Here is a 12,962-nt window from a genome sequence, read left to right as displayed (position 1 = left end):
TTGCATTCGCGCTAAGGCCACAGTTGGTTTATAAGTGGCAGGCTTTTTCCTGTAAACTCACTGGAATTGGGCTTGCTTAATTGGAGAGAGCAAGATGGAGGAAGGTGCAGCAGATGGCGTGGTAACATGGTGAGGTTAGCGTGAGTGGCGCTGCCAAGGTCTCCCAGTGCCTTCTGCCACAATGGGAGTTGAGAAATATAGCTTCTTTTTTTTATTGAACTGAGATGGTTGGTAGAGGGAAGAGTAGGCGACCGTCTTGATTTCAGAGAAGGGGAGCATCCGTGGAGCAATTTAACATAAATATAAACGCAACATGTAAAGTGTTGGTCCCATGTTTCATGAGCTGAAATAAAAGATCCCAGAAATGTTCCATACGCACAAAAAGCGTATTTCTTTTAAATTCTGTGCACAAATTTGGTTACATCCCTGTTAGTGAGCATTTCTCCTTTGCCAAAATAATCCATCCACCTGACAGGTGTGGCATATCAAGAAGCTGATTAAACAGCATGATCATTACACATGTGCACCTTGTGCTGGGGACAATAAAAGACCACTCTAAGATGTGCAGTTTTGTCACACAACACAATGCCACAGTCTCAAGTTTTGAGGGAGCATGCAATTGGCATGCTGACTGCAGGAATGTCCACCAGAGCTGTTGCCAGATAATTGAATGTTCATTTCTCTACCATAAGCCACCTCCAACATCATTTTAGAGAATTTGGCAGTACGTCCAACCGGCCTCACAACTGCAGACCACGCGTAACCATGCCAGCCCTGGACCTCCACATCCGGCATCTTCACCTGCAGGATTGTCTGAGACCAGCCACCCGGACAGCTGATGAAACTGTGGGTTTGCACAACCAAATAATTTCTGCACTAACTGTCAGAAACCACCTCAGGGAAGATCATCTGCGTATTCGTCGTCCTCACCAGGGTCTTGACCTGACTGCAGTTCTGCATCGTAACCAACTTCAGTGGTCAAATGCTCACCTTCGATGGCCACTGGGATGCTGGAAAAGTGTGCTCTTCACTGATTAATTCTGGTTTCAACTGTACCAGGCAGATGGCAGAAAGCGTGTATGGCATTGTCTGGGTCGAGCGGGTTTGCTGATGTCAACGTTGTGAACATAGTGCCCCATGGTGGCGGTGGGGTTATGGTATGGGCAGGCATAAACTACAGAGCACAATTGCATTTTATCGATATACCTTGATGAGGTCTTGAGGCCCATTGTCGTGCCATTCTTCCGCCGCCATTACCTAATGTTTCAGCATGATAATGCACTGCCCCATGTCGCAAGGATCTGTACACAATTCCTGGAAGCTAAAAATGTCCCAGTTCTTCCATGGCCTGCATACTCACCAGACATGTCACCCATTGAGCATGTTTGGGATGCTCTGGATCGACATGTACGGCAGCGTGTTCCAGTTCTCACCAATATCCAGCAACTTCGCACAAGCCATTGAAGAGGAGTGGGACAACGTTCCACAGGCCACAATCAATAGCCTGATCAACTCTATGTGAAGGAGATGTGTCGCGCTGCATGAGGCAAATGGTGGTCACACCAGATACTGACTGGTGTTCTGATCCATGCCCCTACTTTTTTTTTTTAAGGTATCTGTGACCAACATATGCATATCTGTATTCCCAGTCGTGAAATCCATAGATTAGGGCCTAATGAATTTATTTCAATTGACTGATTTCCAAATTTGAACTGTTACTCAGTAAAATCGTTGAAATTGTTGCATGTTGCATTTATATTTTTGTTCAGTGTATATCAGAACTTGATTTTTGCTCTGCCTTAACTTAATGGACAACTGTCTGGCCTATATACTTTTACCTGATTATCCATTGGAAGATCATAGAGCCATTTCATGACATCAGCTGCTATTTTTTGTGTATTTTTCTGTAAGCGTTCGGGGGAAAAAACATATTGTGTGAGTGTGTGCACTGTCTCTCTGATCGCCCTTCTGTTGTATTTGATCTTGTTGATGCCCGCAACCACTAGTCAGATCATCCATTATCATTCCCACCACTAATGAAGACATCTGTATGTTTTGTTGGGAGCAGCATGGCACCCAGTGTGTTCGCATGTTGCCGTCTGCTGCGTCTCCCGTGCCAGAATGTGCACGTGCGTGGTGAGGCAGGCACTGGGCACCAGGCCCTGGGGACTAGAGACTGTCTCAGTGATGCCAGCAATGCCAAGGGGCACACTGGCAAGGCACCCTCTCCTACTTCCTGATGGTTGCTAAAGGAATCTAGCACTACATGGGCGTTCCTGGCTGAAAGAGGAAGTGACACGTTACTGTTTGAATACTTTGAAAATGAAAATACATCCTTCCTCCATCCCTTCCTTCATGCAATCACTGATCCAACATGATTGGATTGGGTAAAAGCAATGTAATGGAACTCTTTCCTCTTGCTTTAACCTAGCCAATCATTCTAGACTAGTGATTTCATCAAGGAAGGGGAAAGGAAGGACGCATTTTCAGATATCCAATCCCAAATAGAGGTGTAAGCAATATGTTAATAGCGCCACCTTGCTCTCTGACTATGGAACGCCGTTTGGGTCTTTGCGTGTCAAAAAAGATACACGTCAAATAACACTATTTGACGTATCAAATAACACTATTTGACGCGTCAAATAAGCTTGTTGACCAATCAGGACCTGAATATGACTGCACGTCACATAATAATTTAACACGTTCATTAATTTTTAAAGTAGTTATTACACATTGATTACACTATCACTCGTATTTCATATGTCACAACGATTCACCGATACGTATGCTATGATGCTGGTAAAGTTTTGTCTCGCGGACCTGCCGCTGCCGCACGAGCGCAGACACACTTCCCCAAGCTAGCTAATGTCACGCTCTGGCTCCGGGACTTTGTATTTTGAGCCAGGGTGTGTTCGTTTTGGTTGTGTTTTTGTTTTGGTTGGGTGGTCATTGGTTTTGTGTTTCCCTTATTTGGTCAATGACTCCCAATCGGAGGTAACGAGTGTCAGCTGTCGGCTCGTTATCTCTGATTGGGAGCCATATTTAAACTGTCTGTGTTCACCTTGTGTTTGTGGGATTTTGTTCGTGTGGTTTCATGTTGTACCATAGACGTCACGTTTTCGTTGTTTTGTTCGTGTGTACGTTTAAATAATAAATATGTTCGCTCGTAACGCTGCGCCTTGGTCCTCTCTGTTCAACGAGCGTGACAGAAAATCCCACCAAGACCAGACCAAGCAGCGTGTCCAAGAGCCATCGCTAATAGATCTCCGTGGCAGCGATTGGGTCAAGCCCATGGAGGAGCTGAGTGAAGAGGGTTGGAGACAGAGGAGCGAGAGATGGGAGAGAATGTTGGAGGCCTGGAGAGACCCCCAGAAAATTTTTAGGGGGGCTCACGGCGTCGGGGCAGCAGGGAGGCCGCGATGGGAGCGGTCAGCGAGGTTGCAGAGGAGGCCGCCAGGTTACGGGGCCACTGGTAGAAGAGGGGATGGTAGGTGTGAGAGGCACGGCGAGAGGTACTGGCGTGTGTTGCCAGTCCGGTCCGGCCCGTTCCAGATCCCGGTGTAGAGCCAGTGGTGTGTGTCCCCAGTACGGTCCGGTCTATTCCTGCTCCCCGCACCAAACCTACGGTGTGCGTCGACAGCCCAGCCCGGTCCGTTCCTGCGCTCCGCGCCGAGTCTGTGGTGCGCGTCGCCAGCCCAGCCCGGCACGTTCCTGCGCTCCGCACCGAGTCTGAGGTGCACTCGCCAGCCCAGCCGGCCTCTTCCTGCTCCACGCACCAGACCTGCGGTGTGCGTCGCCAGCCCAGCCCGGCCTGTCCCTGCTCCACGCACAAAGCCTACGGTGTGCGTCGTCAGCCCGACCGGCCTGTTCCTGCCACTCGCACCAAACCAGGGGTGCGAGTCGTCAGCCTGGTCCAGCCCGTTCCTGCTACTCGCACCAAACCAGGGAAGCGAGTCGTCGGCCTGGTCCAGCCCGTTCTGCTACTGCGCACTCAAGCCAAGGGTGCAGTCGTCAGCCTGGTCGGTCTGTTCCTGCTACTGCACCAAGCCAAGGATGCGAGTCGTCAGCCTGGTCCGGTCTGTTCCTGCTACTCGCACCAAGCCAAGGGTGCGAGTGCGCCGCCCGGTCCAGCCCATTCCTGCTACTCGCACCAGGCCAGGGGGTGCAGGCGTCAGCCTGGTGAGGTCCGTTCGGCTCCACGCACCAAGCCTAAGGGTGCGTATCGTCAGCCAGGTCCGGTCCGTTCCTGCCTCACGCGCTAAGCCAGGGGTGCGGCGTCGTCAGTCCTGATCCAGCCAGCTGGGTCAGATCGGATCGGGGCCGTTATGCGGGGATTGAAGTAGGGTGGTGGGTCAAGCCCGGAGCCGGAGCAGCCTCCGAGAGCCAACACCCACCCAGCCCTCCCCTATTTGGGGGGTTTTGAGGCGGTGCTGTCCGCGCCTTTAGGGGGTACTGTCACGCTCTGGCTCCGGGACTTTGTATTTTGAGCCAGGGTGTGTTCGTTTTGGTTGTGTTTTTGTTTTGGTTGGGTGGTCATTGGTTTTGTGTTTCCCTTATTTGGTCAATGACTCCCAATCGGAGGTAACGAGTGTCAGCTGTCGGCTCGTTATCTCTGATTGGGAGCCATATTTAAACTGTCTGTGTTCACCTTGTGTTTGTGGGATTTTGTTCGTGTGGTTTCATGTTGTACCATAGACGTCACGTTTTCGTTGTTTTGTTCGTGTGTACGTTTAAATAATAAATATGTTCGCTCGTAACGCTGCGCCTTGGTCCTCTCTGTTCAACGAGCGTGACAGCTAATGGATGCAAACAATGTTTTCCTATTTTGTTGCATTACAACCTGGAATTAAAATGGATTTTTTGGGGAGTTTGTATCATTTAATTTACACACCATGCCTACCACTTTGAAGATGCAAAATATTTTTTGGGGTGAAACAAACAAGAAATAAGACAAAAAAAAGAGAACTTGAGCGTGCATAACTATTCACCCCCCCAAAGTCAATATTTTGTAAAGCCACCTTTTGCAGCAATTACAGCTGCGAGTCTCTTGGGGTATGTCTCTATAAGCTTGGCACATCTAGCCACTTGTATTTTTGCCCATTCTTCAAGGCAAAACTGCTCCAGCTCCTTCAAGTTGGATGGGTTCCGCTGGTGTACAGCAATCTTTAAGTCATACCACAGATTCTCAATTGGATTGAGGTCTGGGCTTTGACTAGCCCATTCCAAGACATTTAAATGTTTCCCCTTAAACCACTCAGGTGTTGCTTTAGCAGTATGCTTAGGGTCATTGTCCTGCTGGAAGGTGAACCTCCGTCCCAGTCTCAAATCTCTGGAAGACTGAAACAGGTTTCCCTCAAGAATGTCCCTGTATTTAGCGCCATCCATTATTCCTTCAATTCTGACCAGTTTCCCAGTCCCTGCCAATGAAAAACATCCCCACAGCATGATGGCCCAGCGTCGTCCGGGTTTGGCCGGTGTAGGCCGTCATTGTAAATAAGAATTTGTTCTTAACTGACTTGCCTCGTTAAATAAAGGTAAAATAAATAAAATTCACTGTGGGGATGGTGTTCTCGGGGTGATGAGAGGTGTAGGGTTTGCGCCAGACATAGCGTTTTCCTTAATGGCCAAAAAGCTCAATTTTAGTCTCATCTGACCAGAGTACCTTCTTCCATACGTTTGGGGTGTCTCCCACATGCCTTTTGGCGAACACCAAACGTGTTTGCTTATTGTATTCTTGAAGCAATGGCTTTTTTCTGGCCACTCACATGACAGATCATGTGACACTTAGATTGCACACAGGTGGACTTTATTTAACTAATTATGTGACTTGTGAAGGTAATTGGTTGCACCAGATCTTATTTAGGGGCTTCATAGCAAAGGGGGTGAATACATACAGTGGGGAAAAAAGTATTTAGTCAGCCACCAATTGTGCAAGTTCTCCCACTCAAAAAGATGAGAGGCCTGTAATTTTCATCATAGGTACACGTCAACTATGACAGACAAAATGAGCATTTTTTTCCCAGAAAATCACATTGTAGGATTTTTAATGAATTTTTTGCAAATTATGGTGGAAAATAAGTATTTGGTCAATAACAAAAGTTTCTCAATACTTTGTTATATACCCTTTGTTGGCAATGACACAGGTCAAACGTTTTCTGTAAGTCTTCACAAGGTTTTCACACACTGTTGCTAGTATTTTGGCCCATTCCTCCATGCAGATCTCCGCTAGAGCAGTGATGTTTTGGGGCTGTCGCTGGGCAACACAGACTTTCAACTCCCTCCAAAGATTTTCTATGGGGTTGAGATCTGGAGACTGGCTAGGCCCCTCCAGGACCTTGAAATGCTTCTTAAGAAGCCACTCCTTCGTTGCCCGGGCAGTGTGTTTGGGATATTGTCATGCTGAAAGACCCAGCCACGTTTCATCTTCAATGCCCTTGCTGATGGAAGGAGGTTTTCATTCACAATCTCATGATACATGGCCCCATTCATTCTTTCCTTTACACGGATCAGTCGTCCTGGTCCCTTTGCAGAAAAACAGCCCCAAAGCATGATGTTTCCACCCCCATGCTTCACAGTAGGTATGGTGTTCTTTGGATGCAACTCAGCATTCTTTTGTCCTCCAAACACGACGAGTTGAGTTTTTACCTAAAAGTTATATTTTGGTTTCATCTGACCATATGACATTCTCCCAATCCTCTTCTGGATCATCCAAATGCACTCTAGCAAACTTCAGATGGGCCTGGACATGTACTGGCTTAAGCAGGGGGACACGTCTGGCACTGCAGGATTTGAGTCCCTGGCGGCGTAGTGTGTTACTGATGGTAGGCTTTGTTACTTTGGTCCCAGCTCTCTGCAGGTCATTCACTAGGTCCCCCCGTGTGGTTCTGGGATTTTTGCTCACCGTTCTTGTGATCATTTTGACCCCACGGGGTGAGATCTTGGGTAGAGCCCCAGATCGAGGGAGATTATCAGTGGTCTTGTATGTCTTCCATTTCCTAATAATTGCTCCCACAGTTGATTTCTTCAAACCAAGCTGCTTACCTATTGCAGATTCAGTCTTCTTGTTTCTGGTGTCCTTTGACAGCTCTTTGGTCTTGGCCATAGTGGAGTTTGGAGTGTGACTGTTTGAGGTTGTGGACAGGTGTCTTTTATACTGATAACAAGTTCAAACAGGTGCCATTAATACAGGTAACGAGTGGAGGACAGAGGAGCCTCTTAAAGAAGAAGTTCGATCCCCGGGACCACCCATACACAAAAATGTATGCACGCATGACTAAGTCGCTTTGGATAAAAGCGTCTGCTAAATGGCATTTTATTATTTATTTTATAAGTTACAGGTCTGTGAGAGCCAGAAAACTTGCTTGTTTGTAGGTGACCAAATACTTATTTTCCACCATAATTTGCAAATAAATTCATAAAAAATCCTACAATGTGATTTTCTGGAGAAAAAAAATCTCAATGTGTCTGTCATAGTTGACGTGTACCTATGATGAAAATTACAGGCCTCTCTCATCTTTTTAAGTGGGAGAACTTACACAATTGGTGGCTGACCCACTCCAATTTGCATACCGCCCCAACAGATCCACAGATGATGCAATCTCTATTGCACTCCACACTGCCCTTTCCCACCTGGACAAGAGGAACACCTACGTGAGAATGCTATTCATTGACTACAGCTCAGCATTCAACACCATAGTGCCCTCTAAGCTCATCACTAAGCTAAGGATCCTGGGACTAGACACCTCCCTCTGCAACTGGATCCTGGACTTCCTGACGGGCCGCCCCCAGGTGGTAAGGGTAGGTAACAACACATCTGCCACGCTGATCCTCAACACGGGGGCCCCTCAGGGGTGCGTGCTCAGTCCCCTCCTGTACTCTCTGTTCACCCATGACTGCATGGCCAGGCACGACTCCAACACCATCATTAAGTTTGCCGACGACACAACAGTGGTAGGCCTGATCACCGACAACGATGAGACAGCCTATAGGGAGGAGGTCAGAGATCTGGCCGTGTGGTGCCAGGACAACAACCTCTCCCTCAACGTGACCAAGACAAAGGAGATGATTGTGGACTACAGGAAAAAAAGAGGACTGAGCACGCCCCCATTCTCATCGACGGGGCTGTAGTGGAACAGGTTGAGAGCTTCAAGTTCCTTGGTGTCCACATCACCAACGAACTATCATGGTCCAAACACACCAAGACAGTCGTGAAGAGGGCACGACAAAGCCTATTCCCCCTCAGGAGACTAAAAAGATTTGGCATGGGTCCTCAGATCCTCAAAAAAATTCTACAGCTGCACCATCGAGAGCATCCTGACTGGTTGCATCACCGCCTGGTATGGCAACTGCTTGGCCTCCGACCGCAAGGCACTACAGAGGGTAGTGCGTACGGCCCAGTACATCACTGGGGCAAAGCTTCCTGCCATCCAGGACCTCTATACCAGGCGGTGTCAGAGGAAGGCCCTCAAAATTGTCAAAGACTCCAGCCACCCTAGTCATAGACTGTTCTCTCTGCTACCGCACGGCAAGCGGTACCGGAGTGCCAAGTCTAGGTCCAAAAGACTTCTCAACAGCTTCTACCCCCAAGCCATAAGACTCCTGAACAGCTAATCATGGCTACCCGGACTATTTGCACTGCCCCCCACCCCATCCTTTTTACGCTGCTGCTACTCTGTTAAGTATTTATGCATAGTCACTTTAACTCTACCCACATGTACATATTACCTCAACTACCTCAACTAGCCGGTGCCCCCCGCACATTGACTCTGCAACGGTACCCCCTGTATATATAGCCTCCCTACTGTCACTTTATTTTACTTCTGCTCTTTTTTTCTCAACACTTTTTTTGTTGTTGTTTTATTTTTACTTTTTTGTTTAAAATAAATGCACTGTTGGTTAAGGGCTGTAAGTAAGCATTTCACTGTAATGTCTGCACCTGTTGTATTCGGCGCATGTGACCAATAACATTTGATTTGATTTGACTAAATACATTTTTTCCCCACTGTATGTACGCACCACTTTTCCGTTATTTATTTTTTAGAATTATTTGAAATAAGTTATTTTTTTCATTTCACTTCACCAATTTGGACTATTTTGTGTATGTCCATTACATGAAATCCAAATAAAAATTCATTTAAATTATAGGTTGTATTGCAACAAAATAGGAAAAACGCCAAGGGGGATGAATACTTTTGCAAGGCACTGTATGTGTATTGAACACTATTCCAGAGGAAAAACAATACAACGTGGATATTTTGGAGCCTGATAACTCTGAGGAGGACTTTGGGAAAATAGCACTTGGGTACTGAGTAGACTGATACCCCATTTAATTGATCCCCAATCCTTAGGTAAGGCTGTACAGTGCAATATGAATGTCAATACGCACAATAGGCTGACTGGGGAGGTGATTTCCCACAGTCAAATTCCCGCAATAAGAGCTACGACACTAATATTTGTGTATACTCTTCACAGTTGTGTTCTGTGGGTGTCACCGAGTAGACTGATACCCCATTTCATTGCTCCACATTCCAACACTCCAAACTTGTTTAACATTATCTAGTCTAAATATGGCATGATTCCAATTGCAAAAGCTGAAGAACATACGCACATCCAGGTACTTTCCGCAGGTGCTGGAGTTGTAGGCAAACAGAAAGGAAAACGCTGCACACTGCTGCTCATGCTCCCAGGTGATATGTATATATAATAACAATTGTAACCTTCTGCATCACTTTCAAATAAGGACTTTTATTTTGGAGCGAAAGGCAAATTCCACTATTGTGGCTAATCCTTCTTGTGGCTAGCTTCACAACACATAACCCGGTCCATTTTACATTTTAGTCATTTAGCAGACGCTCTTATCCAGAGCGACTTACAGTTAGTGAGTGCATACATAATTTTTATTTTTCATACTGGCCCCCCGTGGGAATCGAACCCACAACCCTGGCGTTGCAAACGCCATGCTCTACCAACTGAGCTACATCCCTGCCGGCCATTCCCTACCCTGGACGACGTTGGGCCAATTGTGCGCCGCCCCATGGGTCTCCCGGTCGCGGCCGGCTACGACAGAGCCTGGATTCGAACCAGAATCTCTAGTGGCACAGTCTCTAGTGGCACCACTGCGCCACTCGGGAGGTATACTAGCCAGATGAAGCTGGTTAGTTTTGGGCAACAGGGTTAAGTAGCTGGCTAGCTAGTTATTTCAATAGGAAAACAACAAGTGGCTACCTAGCTAATACTTACTCACATGGATTCCTAAATCATTGCTAAGAATATTGAAAATTACAGTTTCTACTGATCGTTGTTTACAGGCTGGTTGCTAAAGCTAGCTAGCTACCCCAGAAGTTGCTAATAACATCTGTATCAAATATATTTGCAAACATTTTTGATCCTGCTTGTTTGATCCTGATCTAATTTCAAATGCTCACACAGACGTTTTCCCATTCGGTTGAAAAACAATGCCTTATTACCAACGCAGTATTGTACAGCTTTGACAGTAATGGTGGTACTTGGCTTGCACATGCAAATTCAGCACACACAACATTCTATAGTAGAATTGTGTTATTTGACATGTCAAATTAAAAGCTTATTTGACGCGTCAAATAGTGTTATTTGATGTGCATCTATTTTGTCACGCAATGACCCAAACGGCGTTCCATATCTATAATATATAATACACTGCTCAAAAAAATAAAGGGAACACTAAAATAACACATCCTAGATCTGAATGAATGAAATAATCTTATTAAATACTTTTTTCTTTACATAGTTGAATGTGCTGACAACAAAATCACACAAAAATTATCAATGGAAATCAAATGTATCAACCCATGGAGGTCTGGATTTGGAGTCACCCTCAAAATTAAAGTGGAAAACCACAATACAGGCTGATCCAACTTTGATGTAATGTCCTTAAAACAAGTCAAAATGAGGCTCAGTAGTGTGTGTGGCCTCCACGTGCCTGTATGACCTCCCTACAACGCCTGGGCATGCTCCTGATGAGGTGGCGGATGGTCTCCTGAGGGATGTCCTCCCAGACCTGGACTAAAGCATCCGCCAAGTCCTGGACAGTCTGTGGTGCAGTTGGTGGATGGAGCGAGACATGATGTCCCAGATGTGCTCAATTGGATTCAGGTCTGGGGAACGGGCGGGCCAGTCCATAGCATCAATGCCTTCCTCTTGCAGGAACTGCTGACACACTCCAGCCACATGAGGTCTAGCATTGTCTTGCATTAGGAGGAACCCAGGGCCAACCGCACCAGCATATGGTCTCACAAGGGGTCTGAGGATCTCATCTCGGTACCTAATGGCAGTCAGGCTACCTCTGGCGAGCACATGGATGGCTGTGCGGCCCCACAAAGAAATGCCACCCAACACCATGACTGACCCACCGCCAAACCGGTCATGCTGGAGGATGTTGCAGGCAGCAGATCGTTCTCCACGGCGTCTCCAGACTCTGTCACGTCTGTCACATGTGCTCAGTGTGAACCTGCTTTCATCTGTGAAGAGCACAGGGCGCCAGTGGCGAATTTGCCAATCTTGGTGTTCTCTGGCAAATGCCAAACGTCCTGCACGGTGTTGGGCTGTAAGCACAACCCCCACCTGTGGACGTCGGGCCCTCATACCACCCTCATGGAGTCTGTTTCTGACCGTTTGAGCAGACACATGCACATTTGTGGCCTGCTGGAGATCATTTTGCAGGGCTCTGGCAGTGCTCCTCTTGCTCCTCCTTGCACAAAGGCGGAGGTAGCGGTCCTGCTGCTGGGTTGTTGCCCTCCTACGGCCTCCTCCACGTCTCCTGATGTACTGGCCTGTCTCCTGGTAGCGCCTCCATGCTCTGGACACTACGCTGACAGACACAGCAAACCTTCTTGCCACAGCTCGAATTGATGTGCCATCCTGGATGAGCTGCATTACCTGAGCCACTTGTGTGGGTTGTAGACTCCATCTCATGCTACCACTAGAATGAAAGCACCACCAGCATTCAAAAGTGACCAAAACATCAGCCAGGAAGCATAGGAACTGAGAAGTGGTCTGTGGTCACCAACTGCAAAACCAGTCCTTTATTGGGGGTTTCTTGCTAATTGCCTATAATTTCCACCTGTTGTCTATTCCATTTGCACAACAGCATGTGAAATGTATTGTCAATCAGTGTTGCTTCCTAAGTGGACAGTTTGATTTCACAGAAGTGTGATTGACTTGGAGTTACATTGTGTTGTTTAAGTGTTCCCTTAATTTTTTTGAGCAGTGTATAATATTCCATTTAGCAGACGCTTTTATCCAAAGCGACTTACAGTCATGTGTGCATACATTTTTACGTATGGGTGGTCCCGGGGGATCGAACCCACTACCCTGGCGTTACAAGTGCCATGCTCTACCAATTGAGCTACAGAGGACCAAATTGAGCTACAGAGGACCTGACAGGCAAGGAATTTTCACTATATTGCAAATACCTATGGTGTAAGGTCTATGAGGTTGATTTGGGATTGGGCCAAAGTATTTGGAACAGGGCCCTTGTCACTCAATATGTGTATCCCAATACTCCTGAAGTGTGCACTTGTTCACTACCTCCCACACATTTAAAAGCATTGGATTGGTGGAAGCATGGGCTAGTGAGAGTTTCCACTAAACCATTTGTTATATCAGCGATTTCCTTTCAAATCAATGATGGGAAGTGAACCAGTGCACACTTTGGGGGAAAGGAGAGATCATTGGGACATAGACAATGTTTCCACTTCCTGGTTTGTTCAGGTTTCCAGTGACACATTTCCCCACTTGGAACGGTGTTGTTTACTAATCTGTCACGGCCCACATGTTTGTTTATTCTTTGTTTTCTTGGCTGTTGTCTGACAGTAGAGGAGCTCTGAGGTTGAGGCCCTGATACAGCTAACGATGTGCATAAAACATGGATTGCTGATGCTATGTATTGGCCAATGAGAGGCTTTGAAGCCTTTGGTGGAGGAGTA

This window comes from Coregonus clupeaformis, chromosome 36, assembly GCF_020615455.1.
Source record: "Coregonus clupeaformis isolate EN_2021a chromosome 36, ASM2061545v1, whole genome shotgun sequence".
NCBI classification, from domain to species: Eukaryota; Metazoa; Chordata; class Actinopteri; order Salmoniformes; family Salmonidae; genus Coregonus; species Coregonus clupeaformis.
The sequence above is the reverse complement of the archived record's forward strand: the minus strand, read 5'-3'. Positions refer to the sequence as shown.